This window comes from Pseudorasbora parva, chromosome 1, assembly GCF_024679245.1.
Source record: "Pseudorasbora parva isolate DD20220531a chromosome 1, ASM2467924v1, whole genome shotgun sequence".
NCBI lineage: Eukaryota > Metazoa > Chordata > Actinopteri > Cypriniformes > Gobionidae > Pseudorasbora > Pseudorasbora parva.
The window spans coordinates 39944527-39967170 of record NC_090172.1 but is presented as its reverse complement, the minus strand read 5'-3'; the positions used below and the strand labels follow the sequence as shown (position 1 = coordinate 39967170).

Here is a 22644-nt window from a genome sequence, read left to right as displayed (position 1 = left end):
ATAATGGTATCATTAAAGTGTGGCGTTTCGTAAGGAGAGAGGGTGTCTAATACAATAGTTCAGTCTTTCAGAAGTTCAAGAAAGGCTACATCACTTACAAAACCTTTAAAAATGTAAAGCATGCCCCAACAGACAATACTTTAAAAAAGTTAACAAAACCAAATAGGAGGTAAAGTTCTTTGGAAACAAGCTTCCTCGTTCCTTCCATTTCATCAGAGTATAATTTAATATATTAATACTATTAATAACTTTGGTAATGGTTGAAGTGCGTCCACTGCTGATACTGTATCTGTTGTATAAACAACATACTCACTGTTTTGCTAGATAAGAGCTATTTAAACATCAGTTTCAGGGAATTCAGTCAATTGTGGTGCATCACTACCTCAAAATATCATTTTTATTCCAAAACTATTTTGTGACTGGCAGTACCATTCAAATATTTCTGACATCAAACTATACAGTCAAAAGAAAGCACACAGTACAAGCCAAGCTTCTGCAGTCTTGACACATCTTGACAGGAGGTTCAGCAGCAAATGTAAATACACACACACAAACACACATTCTGATAAGCTGAAGGGACTGGAGCCCAGCTGTGTCCTCACCGCATGGATTTGCCATTTGTGTTCATTATGTGTAAGAGCCCATACATGCCTCAAATGTAAATACAAATGAAAGCAAGCTCAGATTTCATCCAAAAAAGGTTTGGATGATATTATTTCAACTAACATCAATGTTATTCACGAAATCTGCGAAAAAACAATAATAGCTGTATTGCCTATCAACATGCACTTTACTCAAGCAGGACATGTTTCTGGTTCATTGTACTTTGTTAACTAAAGCAAACATTAAGACACTCTTGTGAAAGGTCGTAAACAGAACAATAATTATACAATGAGAGCCAGACGCCGTTTCAGAAGCAGATTCTTCTGTCTTACCGCAGTGTCTGTGCTTTTTTCCTGTATTGACTTAAAAGTGGGTCAGTGCTTATCTGAAGTTCTGGATGATCTGCACTGCAGAGTGTTCTCCATCACGTCTCACACAGAGACAGATACCTGCACCCAGCATCTGACAAACAATTGTATCACCTTTGCTTCAGAAGCTTCATGGTCTGAGGTACTTTCTTGATATAACAGCTCCTAATAAAAGACAAGGGTCTATATATGAATTATACGCGTTATTTACAAGTTCAGAATTGTATTTTTTGGGTATGCTAGAATATATTTATATAGAAATATAGATTTATACAGAAATATATTTTTAATTCATTTTTTTTTAAATAAAACACACATTATTTTTGCAGCACGTCTTTTCACCCTCTGCCTGAAACTCGCATTTTAGTTTAGTCCGCCTTTCCAAAATGCCCAGTGTCCTCTGATTGGTCAGCCAGCCCAGTCTATTGTAATTGGTCAACAGCTTAGAATGCATTTTGGACATGTAAAACCCATTACCATAACCATGTTTCAGCCCCCGAGGCTTCATGAGCAGCTTTAACAGTATTCTATCTATTGTGACTACAGCGTCGGTATTGGAACTCCATACAAGGTACGGCATTGCAAGACTCTTTACTCAACTCAATGTGTTACATGAGCCCCTTTCACACTGCACGTCTTCTGTGTGAAAACAACCACGTCCCGGGATTGATTACCGAATTCGACCCGGGTCGGGGACCTAGTAATATTGCGGTATTCGACCCGGGACGAGCGCTGTGTGAACAAAAGCCGAAACTAATGCCGCAACGTGTACGTAGTTACGTACAAGTTACAAGTCGTGCGACTTGTTTTTTCAATAATACAGCCCTGCAGTGCCAGAAGAGCTAGTCTGTGTTTTTAAACGCAGAGAGTGTTCGTATACAAAAGAAAAGAAGTGTTCGTATTCTAAATACAAATTTTGTCATTGTTTTGGAGCACATTAGCAAGTGGCAATCTGACGCTGGAATGTGTTGTTATATAAATCATGCTGAGAGTTTGTTGCCAATGTTATCATGGTGACAGTGGAACGCTCTCTTTTGACCCGTACAGTCTTTAATTTAATCACTAAATGCCGTTGCAGAGACTTTTCTAAAATCACAAAACAAAAATGCGCAGACATCTCCCAGCTCGTCTATCAATATCTATATATTGTTCTACTAGTCTAGTACACAATGATGAAATAGTACCCGGAACCTCTGACAAAGTTTAACAAAAGTTCCACCACCAGACCAGTAGGGAATCCGAATGCTAATTGCGGATCTATGCATTTATTCTCTAACATCCAGATTCTCTGGACTAACAATATATGGTGTTATTGATATATAATATTTGATTATAGTATCATATTCTTTTGTATAATAGTAGATATAAGATCATAATGTTATTTTTTTCTACAATAGTTATTGTACAATCTAATATAGAAATCACCCCCCCCCCCACCCACCCACCCACCCACACATATACATACACACACAAAGTTACAACAAAATTACACCACTGACAAAAAGCTATATAACACACTAAAGGTAAGGTAAAATAAAAAAAAAACAGGTGCCCTATAAATAAAACTAAAGAATCCTTCATCGGAATGGTGTTATGCAATATTATGTAACTGCATACAGCTCACGAAACAGGGGCTTCTGCATTCAGCAGCATCTCATCAGGGTTAACACTGAGCAGGCACTTTCTGTATAGTAGAGCTCCACGTTCATTTATCAAGATTTGTGCACCATAGCTATATATATTTTGAGTTTAATCATTAAATCATTAGTGTCATGGTGTTTTAATGGTTTCGTGAGAATCACCCATCTATTGTTCTAATTGAAGGGTTAGGGTTAGGTCACTATAACTGTGATGTTAAATTTCCATACCGTTTCATCCCTTACTTGATTGTCTTTACCCTGAAACATGAAGGAAAATACATCCTCCCTCAAAACATATTACACTTAGCCATGTCCTCTGAAAGCCTGGCACATTTTAACTCTAGATAGAACAGAAATAAATTTATCTTGAACCTTGACTCAAACTGCTTTTGAATGACTAGTCCAGTCAGCAAGTTTGGCCTTTTCCAATAGGATGTATTAATCTCTGGTGTGAGAGGAGCCGATGGGTTCACACTGTGATTAGTAGCCTCTTCTTTCTGCTGAAGTGACACTTTCTGCTCTTCCTCCATCACTCAACAGCTATGAGAGGAAGAGGTGGTGGAAGGGAGGAGAGAAGATAGATGGTTTGTGACTAACACATCAATAAAGCCTCTGTTTCTTCCTCTAAGCATCACCCGGCTCATCTGACACCAGGACCTCTGTGTTGTTCTTTTCTTAAATCACAGCTTTAAGAAATGACCCAACATGAATAACTTGCACTTGCAGCAGAGGTTTCTAGGAGCTATGGGATGCCTAAAAACAGACATTTAAAGTAGAGCAGGGGTGTAAAGTAAATATTCTTCATTTATTAAGGGTCACGTGTACTTTACAAGAGGAATACTAAAACAGAATATTTACTCTTACTAAGCTACACTTACAAAGGCAAAATTACATGTTTTACTCCTCAGAAATGTATGGAATATTTTTTGCAGATCATCATAACTAAAATTCTACTAATCCAATCAAATTACAATCCTAGCTAAATTTTAAAAGCCAATGGCATCCACTTCACTGTAAACTGCATCGAACCACACCTACAATTTTTTTTTTTTTTCTCATTAAGAGACATTTCTGCAATTTTAAAGTGTAAACATGGTCAACAATCAGTCTATAAACTAGTTTTAACTATAGAATATAGTTTATATACTGATATGTATATATATAGAGAGAGAGAGAGAGAGAGAGAGAGAGAGAGAGAAGAGAGAGAGAGGAGAGAGAGAGAGAGAGAGAGAGAGAGAGAGAGAGAGAGAGAGAGAGAGAGAGAGAGAGAGAGAGAGAGAGAGAGAGAGAGAGAGAGAGAGAGAGAGAGAGAGAGAGAGAGAGAGAGAGCGAGATTCAGAAAAAGATGTGACTTTAGTTGAGCCATTCCAGATTTAAATTTGGAATAGAAATAGAATAGCGTAGAAATAAATAGAAGAGACCTGTATATATATTCACTTATTAGTAGAAATTTACAGTACTTTTCAAAAATAGGATTAACAAACAATAGCTTTACACAACAATGCTGTTATTTACATTTATTTCCTCAACAAACTTTCATAAATTATTGTATCAAATGTAGGTTAATTTCACAAATAAGAGTTTAGCATTTAGCTATTAGCAAAATTTGTGTAAGATAAGTTGATATGACGTGTTGAAACAAGCTCAGAATTTTTTTTTTTTTTTTTTATTATTAATTAGCTACATTATAATACATACCTTTGAGGTTATTTTTTTAAAGGTGCCCTAGAATGAAGATTTGAATTAACCTTGCCATTGTTAAATAACAAGAGTTCAGTACATGGACATCACATACAGTGATGAGTCTCAAACATCATTGTCTCCTCCTTCATATGTAAATCTTGTTTGTGAAAAACACCACGGAAAAACAGGCTATTTTCCCACATAACGCCAACTGTGACACAATCGCTGAGATCCTTAATATGTACGCCCCCAACATTTGCATGTCAGCCCATGTTCATTTTAAGGCGGAACTGCGCAGTGCGTAGTCGGCGGGGTTCAGCAGATAAACAAGCGTCACGCAACGAATAGCGAAAACGGCAGATCATCACACGTCATGTTCCAGGCTGTGCAGGATTTTTCATAGCCTTCCCACAGACAAACAATGTCAACAGTCATGGTTGATGTTTATTTACAATCTGCTACCGCAACAATTTAATTCAAAGTTGTTTGTTTGCTCGACCCATTTCACCACAGAAGTTTTTCTAACCTGGGGCAATATAGCAGGATTCGCTCAGCGTCTAAAACTGAAGAAAGGGCCGATTTCAACCGTATTCCTGCAAGCAGTAAGTAGTGATTTTATCCACTTATTGACGATCGAACCCATTTCTGATTAAATTGAAAGTTTCTTAGTAAGATAACATTACGATAATATCCCCTGTGTTGCCTAGATCCAACGCAAGATGTTACTAAAATAACAATTGGAAACTTCAAGTAGCTCACATAACAGTTTGTCAAATGACAAAGGTTTATATTTTCTGCCAGTGTTGTCATAAAATACAGCAGTAGATACGTATGTCGATCCCTTTTGACGGACTGAAATCTAAATTAGCCTATATTTCATCATTAAAACTTAACTCAGACACTAATTACGTTTACTACTACTGTTTAGTTGCTTACAGATCGCTCAGTCGATCCTTGTAGCTAACGTCGCCTTCTTCCCCATCTAAGTTGAAACGATAGTCATTTGACAAGGCTTTTAGTCAATTTGTTAAATAAATATAAATTTTTGAGAACTGAAGTATGATTATTTTTCAGCGGGTGAGTAGTAAACATGACACAAATTATTTTGAGTGGCTTCTACATTACTTTGTTTGGCTAAATAAACTGACTTTTAAATCAGTACTCTACTGTCAAACTGTAACGTTACTGTACAAACAACATATTTAGGCACTACCCAGTCTGTGATTTAAAGTTGAGAAGCTATAATAATAATAATAATAATACATTTTATTTGTATTGCGCCTTTCTTACACTCAAAGCGCTACAACAATACATAAACACTACTCCATAATGAACAATCACAGTGATACAAAAAATTGGTAATTATGGTAAAATTATTACTTAAAAGCTTCACTAAAAATATACGTTTTGAGTAAACTCTTAAAACAATCAAAAGATGGAGCATTCCTGATAGGAAAAGGCAGAGAATTCCACAACCTGGGACCAATACAAGAAAAAGACCTCCCACCCATAGTTTTAAGTTTACAACGAGGTTGGTACAGAGTGAGAGAACCAGCAGAGCGGAGAGACCTAGATGGCATGGAAACTGTAACTAAATTACAAATGTAATCCGGGGCCAGCCCATGGACAGCTTTATAAGTTAAGGTAAGAACTTTAAAATCAATACGTGACCGAACCGGAAGCCAGTGTAATTGAGAAAGCACAGGAGTGATATGACTGCGGGATGGTGTGTGCGTTAAAACACGAGTAGCTGAATTTTGCACATATTGCAGCCTCTTAATAATGTTTTCAGGTAGCCCTACAAAAAGAGAATTACAATAATCAAGCCTAGATGTTATAAAGGCATGAATAAGCCTTTCTGCATCAGGCATAGAGAGAAATGGTCTTAGACGTGCAATATTCTGAAGATGATAAAAAGCTACTTTAGTAACATTTTTAAAATGAGTGTTAAAAGTCAGCTGTGCATCAAAAAATCACACCCAAATTACGCACCTGCGCAGAAGGGAGAATCTGGCACTCGTCTACTGTAAGTTTAAAATTATTACATCTATTTACAGCAGTTGAGGAGCCAATCAAGAGAACTTCAGTTTTTGAACAGTTTAACTGTAGGAAGTTCTGTTTCATCCAGGCCTGTATTTCCAGTAAACAATCAGATAAAATCGAAAGTGTTGATGTAACATCAGGTTGAGTACTAATGTAAATCTGGGTATCATCTGCATAACAATGATACCCCAGTCCATACTTTTGAATAATCTGCCCCAGAGGCAACATATAAATGCTAAATAGAGTAGGACCCAGCACCGACCCCTGAGGGACGCCCTGCCGCAAAGGAACAGTCTGAGATCTGTTTTTACCAGAATAAACAAACTGAGTGCGTTCTGACAGATATGATTCAAACCACTGTAAAGCCATACCAGAGAGACCAATCCACTTATGTAACCTGTCCAACAATATAGTGTGACAGATGGTATCGAATGCAGCACTGAGATCTAACAGGACCAAAATGCCACAAGCCCCAGAATCTGCTGCAACAAGAAGATCATTCAATACCCTCAAAAGAGCCGTCTCCACACTGTGTCCAGATCTAAACCCTGATTGAAACGGTTCTAACAGTCTGCTCACAGAGAGATGATTTTTTAGCTGACCAGCTACCACCCGCTCAAGAACCTTAGCAACAAATGGCAAGTTTGAGATCGGTCTATAATTGGACATGTCAGCAGCACCATTCCCAGTTGTTTTAAGAACTGGTTTGACTGCTGCTACTTTAAGTGCTGGGGGAACAATCCTTGAAATAAGTGAAGTGTTAACAATCACTTTAACATGAGGAATAATAATTGGCAGACACTTCTTCAAAACACTAGTTGGAAGTGGATCACGTATAGAACAGGAAAAATTCATTGCTGAAACCAGTTTGGAAATAAAATCAGAACTAACAGCAGTAAAACTTGAAAACAGAGGAGGGGATATAAAAGGATGCAGGTCTACTGGCTCAGATGAAATGGAGACAGATGCAATAGTATAATAAATATTCTCAATTTTACATGAGAAATATTTAAAAAAATCATTGCATTGCTCTATGGTGAGATAATTAGGCCATCCTTAAAAATATTCTTGTTTGCCGTAACCCGACCGACCCTGTCAATTTAGGGCCGACTCAAAAAAATTTTTTTTTTCCCTTTTAGTCCGACCGACTTGCCGGTTGTAAATTTGCATTAAGACCGACCAATTTCTTTTTTTACTCTTCAAACATCTAATACAAAAGTAATAAAATAATATGACTATATTTTAGTAAGTATTATAAATATATAAATTGCCTGGGTCTACATTAGGGCTGGGAATCGATTCCAAAAAGAATCGATTCCTCGATTCCAAGGCGTTGGGAATCGAGAGTCGATTCCAACGTTTGGAATCGATTCCAAAAATTTCGGAATCGACCAGCCCTAGTCTACATACGAAGGCAACGTTCTTTATTTTATAGAAAAACCCGTGACGTCATCTATGTTTACACTAAGGTTAACGGATGTAATGCTATGGCCTGCACGTGCGTTCGTTTCGGCTCATACTCATTCACTGTAACGTTAGACTGTTAAAGCCCTGTCGGAGATTTCGCCGCATTGTGTGACAGGAGTCAGGACCATGGACACGTTACACACACCAGGCAAGTGCACTGCAGAAGGGAGGGCTTTGGGGGTTTGAACCCTTGCCCTTTTTGAAAATTAATCAAAAGTGCCCCTCTCAACATTCATCATTACTATATTGTGGCCAGTTAAAACAGAATTTGAATTATAATTAATATAACAACGTGTACAAAACAGTAACAAATGGCGGAACAGCCGTTTATCTTGTCTCTGTCAGTCTGAAATATCGTTGTCATAACGCGTTGCTATGGGTAGCGTGTGTTTTGCTCGACCGCAGCGCGTGTTGGGAGCGGCGGCACTGGTTGTAACTTGAAAATTAATACTTTATGTAAAGTTCTTTCGATGGATACACGTGCTGGCTCCTCAGAGACAGGCTACACTACAACAGCGATAATAAAAGAAAAACGTGGGCAAAACGGTCTATCTTTGTAAAGTGTGTTCAATGCATGCAAGTGCTGCCGTATGACCAGTCATTTCACCGTCATCACTCAGTATATTCGCCAGAAGACGCGAATGTAGGGCTGGTCGATTCCGAAATTTTTGGAATCGATTCCGATTCCAATTCCTGTTTCCGGAATCGACGGAGTCGATTCCAAGAATCGATTCCGCACTGTTGTTTTCGATTCCTTTTCGATTCTTCTTTTTTTAACAAAATCGATGGAGGAACCTAGTTCCGGAGTGACCGCAGATACAAGGATGTAGAAAGTATCCTTCTCTGAAACTTTATTTGTAAAATGATGATACATTTCCATAACTCTGATGAATTTTAAATGATGGATTCTCCTGAAATGGCCCATATAGCCCAGAAGTAAATGTGATTTAGCCTAATAAATCAAAAGGATAGCACATTATTCATGGTTGTGCATTTATTGCATGTTTAAAACTACATGACATGTCTAAAATGCATGTGCACAGTTAAGTTAAATGACTACATTCAAATAAGTGCTTGCACAGAATGTACGAGGTAAAATAACCACAATATTAACAAAATCAATAATATAAGAGTGCAGTTTATTTGTCAATCAGATGCGCAAGCAAGTTGCGTTCATTACTATAGCAACATAGACTCGGTCATTAAGTACTCTAGGCGCATTTTCTTTCAGTTATCAATGGATTAATGAAAATAAAAGAAAATAGAAAATTGAAATAAGACCCTCACATCTGCATCTGTAAGCAGCGCTCAAAACCTACCGTTGTGGACAACAGAACCATTTCACAATTTAAAATTATGGAGTTTATGTGTGCAAAATGTAGCAAACTTGTCCACGATGCAGGATCACAGAAGGAAACAATGACAATAAACACTATTAAACTAAGTGAATGAAAGGTATAGTAATAATCAGCGATATGCGTTCACATACGGCTTGATTTGAACGTTTCATACCATAAAAATAAGTCGTTAGAATTACGTTCTAGTGACGTCATCACACAATGACGCAAAAAAACAGCTGAATTGCTTCATTTTTAACTCGTAATTTGAAACTAACTGTTCAAAAGAACCGTTTGCAAAAAATAAATAGACTTCCAATCATTAGAGACAAGTAAATAAAGAGGAGTCGATTCCCCGCGATGGAATCGATTCCAAACGTTGGAATCGACTCTCGATTCCCAACGCCTTGGAATCGAGGAATCGATTCTTTTTGGAATCGATTCCCAGCCCTACGCGAATGAGAACTCTGCAGTGTGAGAAGCTGTCTCTCTGCGCTGGTACAAAAGCGCGCGCACGTCTCACAGCGCGCAAATATTGAGTTCTTCAAGTCTTGCGCTTCATCGGACAAACTCACACAAAAAGTATGTCAACATGTCGATCTTTATGAGTATCCAAGCAGACATTGTCTGATGCCTTAAGTGAACTGTATACAGTCGAGAAAGACGAGCATATCCCTGTATTACCTGAAAGACGAGCATATCCCTGTATTAGGTCTTAAAGGGGCAGTAGCCTTTACTGCTGTCTGTCAAACAAAAGATAAGGACATCACTCACTACTCTTGATTGAATAGCTTTTGTAATTTTAAAAAGGATTGATCTTTGACTGAAAAAAGGTTGGGAAACACTGATTTAGTGAATGGCTATGGCTCGACGGCAGGAAAAACAATCCAAACAATCGCGATTTTTAAACCTTTTTCATCATTATTGTTAATCAAAGCTATTATTCTAAATGTAGGCTGTCAAGAAGTAGGAAAGAGGGGCAGTGTCTCTTCAAAAAAACAGAGACAATACATAATATAACAAAAATAAAATAACGTCTGAAAAAAATGCTCTGCCATTGTCTGTGATGTTTGTTTACTGTAATATTTACCAGTAAAGAGAAGGTTATAGCTGCTTAATTAATTGAATTCATAAAAAAAAAAAAAACTTTTTAATATTCAAATACACTAGTCTATATCACCATATGCGTTGGTTTAGCAACAAGTGCAAGCCACTTCAGAGACACAGATAGTTGCGTGTTCTGAGTTAACACAATCGAGCGTAAAAATACGAATACATATACATATCATATACAATACATATCACTGGAAAATACTAAAACGGGAAGATAGCGGGAAAAGAGCTAAATTACTTGAGAAACCCGGAAAAAAGGGAGGGTTGACAGCTATGAGAAAATGACAGCTAGCGGTGGTTGGAACATTTTCTTAATGAATGCACCTAAAATTTATGCAATAAACATGTTTTTGACAAATATTTCAATTTGTTTGTGGTCTATATAGCCTGCAATTAGCCTATGCGCCCGAAGGCACGGCTTGAAGACCCAGTCAGTTTAAATTCATACCTACGTAATCCCCATCACCAAAAATTAACTTTTTTTTTTACATTAAAATGTGAAAAAAAAAAATTTGACCTACCTACCGACCCTTTTTAAAAAAAAATTTACTGTTACTGCAAACCAAAATATTTTTAAGGATGGCCTTATCCCTAGTGATTGGTTGGGTTAAATTATTAATTGTATTAAACAATACTCATGGATTTGAAACACCACTATTAATGATTGTAGAATAATACTCCATTTTTGCAATTTTTAGAGAATCATGGTACTCGATCTGATGCTGTTCATACATGAGTTTGTGAACTGTAAGGTTAGATTTCCTATATTGTCGCTCCAATTTCCTCCCAACAGCCTTAAGCTCACGTAACTCAGGTGTATACCAGGGAGAAGACCTCTTAAAAGATACAACACATTTCTTTACAGGAGCAAACTCATCCAGGATAGATGAGAAGACCTCATTATATTGGTCAATGGAGGTCACAACTGGTAATTCACCAATAGTATGTATAAAAGTGTTTAGGTCAATATCTCTAATTTTCCTAAAACAGATTACATGCTCATTGGTTTTCTGTGGCGAAGGTGGTAAAACATTAAAAGTAATAAGTTTGTGATCACTTATACATGATACATCAGTACACCCCAGCTGGTCAATAGACACACCTGTAGCACAAACCAAGTCTAGTATATGACCATACTTGGCTATCATATGGCTATCATTGTAAAATCATTGTCATGATGGATGGTATAGATGTGTTAGCTGTCATTGAGCCGTGCAGTGAAACAGCCAATCAGAGCAGAACTCTGCATTAATATTAATGACCTTTCCAAAAATCAAAAACAGAGCATTACATCCTAAGGACAATTTCAAGGGTTGTAAATGGACCTGTAAAACTGTATCTGGACAAATTTTGACCTTAAATAGGCCACATACCCTCTATTTAGATATTAGAGAACAATTTAACTTATTGTTTCAAATCATTCTAGGGCACCTTTAATTTAAAAAAAAAAAAAATTCTCAATGTGGCATACACACAACAGAAACACATTTTCCTGAAGCATCTCATATAAAATATTTAATTTAAAGGCAATAATGCGCAGCTGTAAAGTAATGACGCACTCAATGTGCCCTCAATTTTACTAACTACCTGGTTAATTAGGTAGTGTAAACCAAATCCCAGACCTCATCATCTCCAGAGAACATATATGTGCAATGTGCATGAGTTTATTGGAAACGTGACATGATCTCGTACTCTGTCAATCATAGCATGCCTGCCTCATGGCTCTACAATCAGCCTCGGGTAATGAGATTCCACACGGTCGCCGTGGAAACCAATACTGCCTCTTTTCATGAGCACAGCTGTGACGGCTATTTTAAACAGACAATACACTGTCCCAATCATCATACACATAGAATGACAATGAACAGCCTTTGGCCAACATAATGAGCATGAGCAAAACGAAAATGAGCAAGGCTAATTGCTTCTTTCCATCCAGATAAATGAACAAACAAATGCCTTAGCTAATCATACATCAGCTATTGCATTTAGTTCAGTAAAGCACTCAGAGAAAACCTTTCATCGTCTGTAATGGATCTGACTGAAGTTAAGGGCTTTTTCATGCATTTCAGAAAGTCAGTGCATAAAATTGTCTTAAATAACTAGAACTCAACTAATCTGTTGCTAAACTAAACAGATGCTAAGATCCTGATTTACATTAGAGTGAACCATAGCTGAACAACCAGAAAGGTCTGAAAAGAATCACACTTGCTCATTATGAATTAAATAAATGTGCGCCTCGAGAGGACGTCAAACACTGAACATGTTTTTCCTCTTGGATTAGTAAGCGAGACACTATTTTTAAAGGGACACATGCCTTTTAAAAGCTTTATCTGAAGCCTGAGGCTGTATGCTGCTTCTGTGTTTTTTAGAGCTTTAGAACCAGTGTGTCTTGCCAAAAAAAAAAAAAAAAAATCTGTACAAGGGTACATCATTATCTTAATATATACCAAGGAAAATTATGCATTAGGTAAGGAACTAACTCAACAAACACAAAATATAACTTGCACGTCTCTACGCTGACTAACAATACGACAATACGACTACGTTTGAAATGTACTTTTTTGTTTCATTCGTTGTCACGACACATCTTTCTGCATCCATCTAGCACTGCAACTAAAGGTGGGCACATTACACACAAATATGTCAAAACAAACGCCATCTTTGTGAATATTCGTGTAAGAACAGTCAGTTTAGGGGTCAGTGATTTCCTAACATTTTATATCACGATCTAATAACATTCACGATATTATAACAATCAAGATCCACGATCTGAATCAGAATCTTCCCAATATTTAAGATGTAGCCTACTATTGAGAATATGCAGACTGGAACAAGCCTATGGACTTATCTATCTGCACAATTTAAAACAGTATTGCATTAAACAATCAGTTGTCAAAGTAGTCATTAACTAGTGGGCGACCATTTTTTTGGCCGTTGTCGATATCTTAAAGGGTTAGTTCCCCCAAAAATGAAAATTATTTAATTAATTACTCACCCTCATGTCGTTGGACAACCGTAAGACCTTCGTTCATCTTCAGAACACAAATGAAGATGTTTTTGTTGAAAGCTGATGGCTGAGAAAGGCTTCAAAAAGGCCTTCATTGACATTCAGTATATTTCTACTCACAAGACCCATAAAGGCACTAAAAACATCGATACAAACTCCATCTCACTACAGGGGCTGTACAATAATTTGATGAAGCGATGAGAATAGTTTTTGTGCGCATGTCAAAAAATCAAAATAATGACTTCGCCAAGTATATCCGCCAAGTTATTGTCTTCCGTGTAGGTCTCTGACATGAACTCACGTGATAGCGGTGCCCCTCGTCTTCCAGGTCATGTATTTGAATGGTGGATCTGCGTCATATTCTCGCACATGCATCGAGTTCACGTCAATAACTTGGTGGATAAAGTCGTTATTTTTGTGTGCACAATAACTATTTTCGTCGCATTGTAAAATTATTGTACAGCCCCTGTAGTGAGATTGACTTTGTATCGATGTTTTTAGTGCCTTTATATGGGTCTTGTAAGTGGAAATATACTGAATGTCAATGGAGGCCTTTCTGAAGCCTTTCTCGGCCATCAGCTTTCAACAAAAATATCTTCATTTGTGTTCCAAAGATGAACGAAAGTCTTACAGGTGTCCAAAGACATGAGGGTGACTAATTAATGAAATAATTTTCATTTTTGGGTGAACTAACCCTTTAAAGGGTAAGGTGGCCAATGGCCAATATTGTATTAATATTTATATAAATAATTTGAAAATGTATTAAAAAATAAATCTCAAAATTAAACAGACTACTTTAGATTGTAACTTCTTTTTCATATTACAGCATTTTACAAATAAAGAAACTGTTTGAAAAAAGAAAGAAAGAATACACTGGTATAAACACTATAACCAAAAGGACACTCAGTAGTAATTAAGTTTGTGCGCACTGAGAATTTTTAAAAAAGACAAGGTAACACTAATTTTACACACAACACACACAATGAACATGACATGAATATGAAAAAGCGGACAATTGAATAGTACAGCATAGTTTGATATAAAGGGTATAGAAATGCACACTTCAGTACAGTACAGTACACTATCTGACAGCTGAATTCAACTAAGCCTACAATGTTTGTAAAATTAAATGTTTATTAGTTATTTAAAGACTTGTTTAAAGGATATAAATGCACATTTGCTGAATGTAAATGAGAAACTATAATTGTATTTGCCTTTCTGTTACTAATAATATAAAAGTAAACGCTATGATACACTTTCATTACTGCATGTGTCAATACATTGATCTCTGCATTAGGTCTTAAAGTGGCAGCAATATAATAATATACATACTGCTGTCTGTGTGCTTAACTTTAATTAAATAACAGACGGAAAAAAAAATCACTTACTTTCTCTACAGATCACAAACCGTGTAACCAGCTTCATTCTGAGACATCTATTGCTCTTCAAGCTTTCATTATACTGTGTGTTTAAATGGAAAAGTATTTGTCTTCTAGGTGGAGAAGTAGTCTGTCTCTTATTGGCTTTAAAATCTTGAAGCACATGTTTGGGAACATTTAGCTCTAGTAAAGATAAGATCGGTAAACTTAAACAGACTTGTACTCTCTTTCTTCATGACAGTCCAGATATTGAATATTTCTGTTTTGTGTTATCAGTAAGTGTTATTAATTTGACTTTTACATCAGTATTGTGACAAACTAGAAAACCAAATTACAAAAAATAACCAGTAAGTGATCTTCCCTTTGATGTGTTTTATTAAACAGTGAGTACACTCTATGAAACTCTAAAAAATCTAAATCTAAACATGACATTTTACTTTGATCTGTGAGGACGTTCTTTTCTAAGAACAAATGCTTCCACGTCTCAACAACCCACAGTCTGCAGGTTATATCACAGGGCTTCGTATGAGTAAGCATTACCCTAAGGCTTTTTCAAAATTCTCAAGGCTCTTAAGGTTTTGTACCCCCACATTTCACAACTGGTTTACAATGCCTTTTTTTTTCTCGAAGTACAGTGCTTCCATGAATGCAAGTATTCACAGCGTTTCACTTTTTCCAAGTTTTGTTATGTTATAGCAGCATTATTCCAAATTTCTCCTCAGTTCCACAAACAATATATACCTCATAATGACAATGTAAAAGAAGTTTGTTTGAAATCTTTGCAAATGTACTAAAAAAATAATAATAATATCATGTACAGAAGTATTGACAGCCTTTGCCATGACACTGAAAAATTGAGCGCAGGTGCATCCTGTTTCCAGTGATCATCCTTGAGATGTTTCTACAACTTGATTGGAGTCCACCTGTGGAAAATTCAGTTGACTGGATTTGAAAAAGCCACACACCTTTCTATATAAGGTCCCACAATTAATAGTGCATGTCAAGAGCACAAACCCAGCTATAAAGTCCAAGGAATTGTCTGTAGACCTCAGAGACAGGACTCTATCGAGGCACAGATCTGGGGAAGGTCACAGAAAAATTTCTACAGCATTGAAGGTCCCAATGAGCACAGTAGTCTCCTTCATCCGTAAATGGAAGAAGCTTGGAACTTGCAGCCTGGCCAAACTGAGCAATCGTGGGACAGACACCTCTGACAGAACTCCAGCATTTCTCTGTGGAGAGAGGAGAAACTTCCAGAAGAACACCCATCTCTTCAGTTCTCCACCAATCAGGCCTGTATGGTACAGTGGCCAGACGGAAGCCACTCATCAGTGAAAGGCTGCCTGGAGTTTGCCAAAAGGCACCTATAGGACTCTCACACCACGAGAAATTAAATTCTCTGGTCTAATAAAACAAAGATTGAACTCTTTGGCCTGAATGGCAAGCGTCATGTCTTGAGGAAACCCAGTACCACTTATCACCTGGCCAATATCATCTCTACAGTTAAGCATGGTGGTGGCAGCATCATGATGTGGGGATGTTTTTCAGCAGCAGGAACTGGGAGAAAAAGGTGTGTCAAACTTGTAGCATCATTTTTTAAATGACTTAAAGCTGCAATTGGTGCCAAATGTGCTTCAACAAAGTATTAAGCAAAGGCTGTGAATACTATTGTATATTTTTTGCATTTTTTATTTTTAATAAAATTGCAAAGATTTCAATCAAACATATGATCTTAATCGTTAAGAAGCCACTTAAAACAGATTAGCACTGACAAAAGTTTGATCTGATGGTCAATAGTTAACTTACTGGCTACAACACAACAAAAGGTACACAAAAGGCTAATATGGTCCACAGTTTAAACACACTAGAGCTGCACGATTAATTGTTAAAAGGTCACAATTCCGATTTAAACACCCACGCGTTCTCATTCCTAAATGACCACGATTTTCCTGCACATTTAAATCTGTGTTGCCGCTGAGCCAGAGAGAGCAGCAATATATATATATATATATATATATATATATATATATATATATATATATATATATATATATATATATATATATATATATATATATATATAAAGCCTTGTTATGTATGTATGTATGTATGTATGTATGCATGCACTGTATAACAAGGCCACATTGAGAATGCACAATAAACCTACTTATAACCACAAGCTTTTGTAGAAGCTTTAGCTGAAGCAGAATAAAAGAGTGACCTACTACATCTTCCAAAATTGTTCAAAAATATGCCTGTCGGGCTTGATTCAATTTAAACATGCTGTGACAGACGCACAAACCTGAATAACAAAAAACTAAAACTATTTTTTCAAAATTAGAGTAGAAGATAATTCAGCAGCAAAAGTTACAAAACCACGAGTGCACAATAATTGTATACAATCTAAACATTTAGTGGGGAAAAATAAAGGAAACCACAAAAGTGATTAGTTTTAACTGTAAATCTGGTAAAATGTTACACAAAATATATTCATGAAAAACAAGTAAATATTTTTATAGAAATTTTAAATGTATAGTGCATCTTGTTAATGAGGCAGCAACATAAAGATAGGGCAGAACAAGAAAGGCTATTAATATATGGAGCTAGAAATATGACAAAATGATCAGAATTTGAATTGTATAAATCTGAATTATTGACAAGTGTAATCTAACCAAATTGAATATTATTTTGCATTTTACATAGTTCTGAATTTGAATTTTTAAATGTTGAATATAGAACATTTGAAATTAAACACATCTGAAATGTTTTTATGTTGAAATTGTATAGACATGTATTTTCAAACAGCAGATATTTTGTTCTGAATTAATAGACTGCAAATATTCAGTTTTTGAAAATACAGATTCAAGATTTCAGATGAAGAAGAAATTCAGATAATCAAATTCAATATTCTAAAATTCAAACCACAGAAATTCAGATCTCACAGTAGGCCAGAGGTCATCATCAGGGAAGAGTAAAGGATGTCAGAAAAGTCGAACGGAGCACCATCTGATTTCATTTCCTATTTGTAATGGAATAAAGAGAAGATCAAACAGCCCTTTTATACTTTTTTGTTTATTTTAAATGAATGCACTGAAAAATAGATTTCGGCTAGATTTCTCATTTTTCATGCGTGATTTACAAATCGCTGATTAGTGAAGAAAATCTTAAGCGTTTGACTTCATCTGTCGTTCTCCAGGGTTGAATCCAAAATCGCCCCCTAAACCCTCACTATTCCCTACTTTAGTCCACTAACACATTTACCTTGAATGAGTGAATGAATGTAGATCCGATGAGTTCTCTTTCGGGGGTGGGGGGTGAAGTTGTTAACAATAATAATGGGAAATGCTCTAATGTGGCGTGACCTATTTTTTAACAGTCTATGGGCGTGACATTCACAGATCACTGTAGCCCTCAGTTCAAGCAAAAGGCAGCGCTCATGACATGAACCAATCTGATTTATACAATTCAAATTCAGATCATTTTGTAATATTTCTAGCTCCATATCAATAAGGCTTTCATAGTGCAAAAGTATTATAATATAGAGCGGCTCAAAGCACGCACACGCATCCCGTATGCAGGATGATGCGCTTGAAGCAACACGGAGTCACATGCTCACAGCACCACACTCCATGCCTCCGTCTGCATTGAGAAGTTCAAAACAAGATAAATTGATGCGTAGTGTATCTATGCAGTATTCTTTTAAGAAGTTTATTTAAACATTTTAACATTTCAGTTACTGTGTGTGAAGAACAATACAATAACTAGTCCAGTGTTGTGATCTACCAGACACCTGGTAAAAAGTAACACGATTTACAGCAATAAACGCCAGCAAGATAAAGTAATTTTATGAGAAACCATAGAGCGTTATCTACAGATCAAGCATAATAACATTAACAATATATAATCTGGGAGAGAGTTTCATCATGTTGACTGTCGTAACCGAACGCGACACAGTTTGAAAGCTGAATGGAGAGTGACTGACAGCCACATCGGAGGGAAGCATGCATTGACGTGATCTTGAGTTTAATGACTTAACAGAAGCGAACAAACATGCAATGTCTTACGCATGTGAGTTGGAACTTCATTAAAAATAAAGATTAACCATTCTTTTCTAATATTAGAATCTGAAATAAGCTTATGCAGGGACTGTGTTCTTCCACAACAAGGCAAAGTGCAATATATCTTGCTATCTTTGGTATGTTAATTACTTGGTAGCGTGATCCGTTTAGCTCCATGAGTCGGTGGGCAGGGCTACAGAAGCAGGCATACATATTTATCTGTTGAGGCGGCATTTCAGCAGACAATGACATCAAGGGTCGACATATTCTGAGATCTCTCGTTGGCTGGACCTAGTGTCAATTAAACTTTTCTTTGACTAACAAGGAAGTTTTCAGCTCCAAAACTTACAGAATATTCTTATATCACAATGAAATGTTATATTTCAAAGGCTCGAGGGAAAGTTGGTTTCTCAATTCATCACCCCTTTAATGAGTTTGCACAATTTGCAATGAGTTGCAATATTTTACTGCAATTTCCCAAAAACTCCAGGTGTGGTGAAATACAGTGTAAACTGTGAAAACCATGGCGATGGAATACTTGATGTGGTAGAAAGAGGCTGATCGCCAAAAGCCATCCCACCCGTTGGCAGCACACATGCTCACAGCACACCCCTCAAGCTACTGCTGTGCCTGAGATAAAATAAGCCTTTTGACCAGCCAATCAATAGCAGAGAAACAAATTATACAGTAATCCCATTGGTTTTCTCATAAATCTATAACTTAAACCACCCTCAAAGAGTCTCAGATTTGCAGCATTACAATTGCTACTGAATATTTATGAGACTAGTAAAATATATAGTGCTGAGTAATATACGACAACTTGCTTAGGTAGACCTGATAAAGATGTCCATCTTTTATCTCTGAGGATATACAGCAAAACCACACCCTAGAAGGAGAAATGACAGTGCAATTGTGTTGAAACCTTTAAAATGAGCCTCACTACAAATGATCTGCTGAATCCTGTACATTTAAACTGAACTCTGTCAGGGAGGAACACCTAACACAGTGACAGCTGAAATGTTTAAGATAGGACATAAAAACATCAGAAATTCATCATGGTCAGTGCAGTATAGACTAATATTGTAAAGAGCGATACCATTTTGCAGCATCTACAGCAACTTGAGCAAGGGGATCTCTTATGCTGGGTACACACCAAAAGATAATCGGGCTGATTTTGGGCCGATTTTCACTGTACTAAAATGGCCCCCACAGTCACCAGATCTCAATAGAGCATCTTTGGGATGTGATGGAACGGGAGCTTTGTGCCCTGGATGTGCATCCCACAAATCTCCATCAACTGCAAGATGCTATCCTATCAATATGGGTCAACATTTCTAAAGAATGCTTTCAGCAGCTTGTTGAATCAATGCTATACGTAGAATTAAGGCAGAAGGCTAAAGAGGGTCAAACACAGTATTAGTATGGTGTTCCTAATAATCCTTTAGGTGAGTGTACATCACATACATAGTTAACCTCCTATATGTTAGGCCTATAATTCAATCAAATAAATGTAACTGTACTGCACTACTTAATCTCTGTGTCTCTGCGGGGCACAAAGCTATCTAACGAGTGGTAGCTGACAAAAATAACATGTTATCTAGGGCTCCAACAACAAATCGATAAAATAATGAAAAAAATTGACAAGAAATTTGATTATAGTCTTGTCTGCACGTTGTGCTTGGGAAACCATCAGACAGGCACTTCTCTTTACAGTAGTGAAAACCCCATTTCTAATGAATAAAACACATATGGGAACTTTTCTCTTTTTGAAAAATATTGACAAAATAATATTTTCTGACATTCATCCCATATACCTCATTCAAAATACAGAACAAGCTCTCCACTTACAACCGGAACTGAGAATCACTTGTTCACACAGATTTCATCTGCCATTATAAAAAGGACATTTTTCAAAGGGTTAGAGAGAGCAGGAGACAAATTCCATATTTAATGTATACGGACACTTACACTACTTACCCCATTTGACCCCTTAATATACAAGAGATTAAAGCATATTGCTGTGAATTAAGCCTTTAGTCCAGATCTAATCATGTATGGATTTTAAAATATTCTTTGACTTTTAACAGACACTTTGCCTTTTGACACAAAGTGATTAACTATATTGACACAGTATTAAGTAGTAAACGGAACTGTACTTCTACAATAAGCATGATATAATATATTTGTGATTTTATAAGCTCAACTGAACTGATTTTCCACAAAATAAAAAGAAATGTGACAGGAAACAGGCTGAAACGACAAAGGCAAAGAGCTGTCTCACATTTCACCCAAGAGAGTAACAACACCACCCAAGTCATCTTATACACGGCCTGATGTCGCATCTATTCCAAAGAAAAAAGGCTTACCTAGTCACAGAGGTGATATAGCCAAGCTTTTCCTGTCACATTATAATCATCATCATCATCATCATCATGGAAGCACTACATCCTTACCCCCCTCTGGGGAGGAAACATGTGTCCTTATGTTATGACCTCTGATCTGGAGGACAAAATACAGACATCTATAGAGGATTTTACCAGAATCAAATGAAGGGATGCAGATCTTTTTTTCTTTTCTTTTTTTGGAAACGGGTGTGTTGTTAAACTGCTGTTTATATGAATCAGGCTCATCAAATGCACTGAGCATGAGGGCATCAATTAATTATGAGAGCCTTGTCTTTAGGCTCTCCTGACATTTAAGTCTGTGGTCATATATTGTGAGCAAAGATCCAGCGTAATACACATGCATACCTTTAAAAAAAAAAACAATGATCAGCTGCTAGCAGTAGCTAACAGGATCAAATAGCTAGCTGTCAAAGCTGCTTACACAACCAGCTGCGTACATTTCTACACCGTTATAACGCAGCCACCTCCATCCATCTGATCACTGCAACACTGATCCAGAGAAAACCATCATATACCCCGTTATAAGTGAGAACGGGAATATAAGAGATACTGACCTCCAGGAGCTAAAGCCACTGCCACTCGCTTTAGCGGCGTATCTCTGGCCCTGCTGCGACGAAACAGCGTCTCAAAACACATTCATCGCTACATACGATGACGAACACATGATGTGACAGTGGCACGACACGACGATTGCCCGTCCGTGTCTTGCGGTAGCGGTTCAGTCAATGAGACTTGCGGTGATGATTGTGCTGCTCGTCGTCGTCCTCCTCCTCTCTCTCTCTCTCTCTCTCTCTCTCTCTCTCTCTCTCGTCTTGCAAACTGACTGTACGACAGCGATGTCCGATTCGTGACGGAATCGCTCGTTTGATTCAGTTATTTTCAATGAATCCGTTGAACTGTTTCACTCAACGATTTGTGCACAAATTTGTCTGAACCGATTCATAAGGTTCTCCTCTTAAAGGAGGATATATATTTGAACTGATTTAAGAACTTTCATAATTAAATAGCTTGTAAGACTCTTATATGGTGTATGCTTTAGTTGTGGTAATAAAATCAATGCGCCAATAGATTCCCTTGTCAAAGAAAAATATAATAAATAAATAAAAATAAAACAGGTGAATTGAAACGATGTGTTCAAAAGAACCGATTCGCGGAAAAGAATCACTCCCATCACTACTGTACGAACCGAGCGTGAGTTCCCTGTGGTGAGTTCCGCCAAATTAGTTCCGCATACAGCCAGAGTCTAGACTGTACCATTCATTCATTTAGAGGGGACATGGCTTCTTCACGTTTACGCTTATAGTCAGACACCAGACACGTAAACGTAAACTGGCGGTTTCCTTGTGTTTATTCGTTTAATTTAAATTGACACGTTGGAACGAGGTTACGTTCGTTATGTGCTACAGAGTGGAGTTCTTCCAATGGTAAGAAGGGTTCGATCTGGCTCAAACTAATGTCCAATGACGTAGGTGACTCGTTATTTGCATATTGCTCAGAGAAGGGTGGGTTTGATTGAGTAAACAAACACAATACTAGCTTCC

General features: G+C 37.0%; 1 protein-coding gene across 1 annotated transcript in view; it reads right to left on the bottom strand.

Annotated features, from left to right (window-relative positions):
- The window catches only part of madd (MAP-kinase activating death domain), a 71230-nt gene extending 49246 nt beyond the window's left edge, over nucleotides 1-21984 (bottom strand). Inside the window, 1 exon segment of the mRNA XM_067424569.1 lies at nucleotides 21658-21984. The gene's annotated coding sequence lies outside the window, so the exon portion shown is untranslated.
- Nucleotides 21985-22644: the final 660 nt, after the last annotated feature.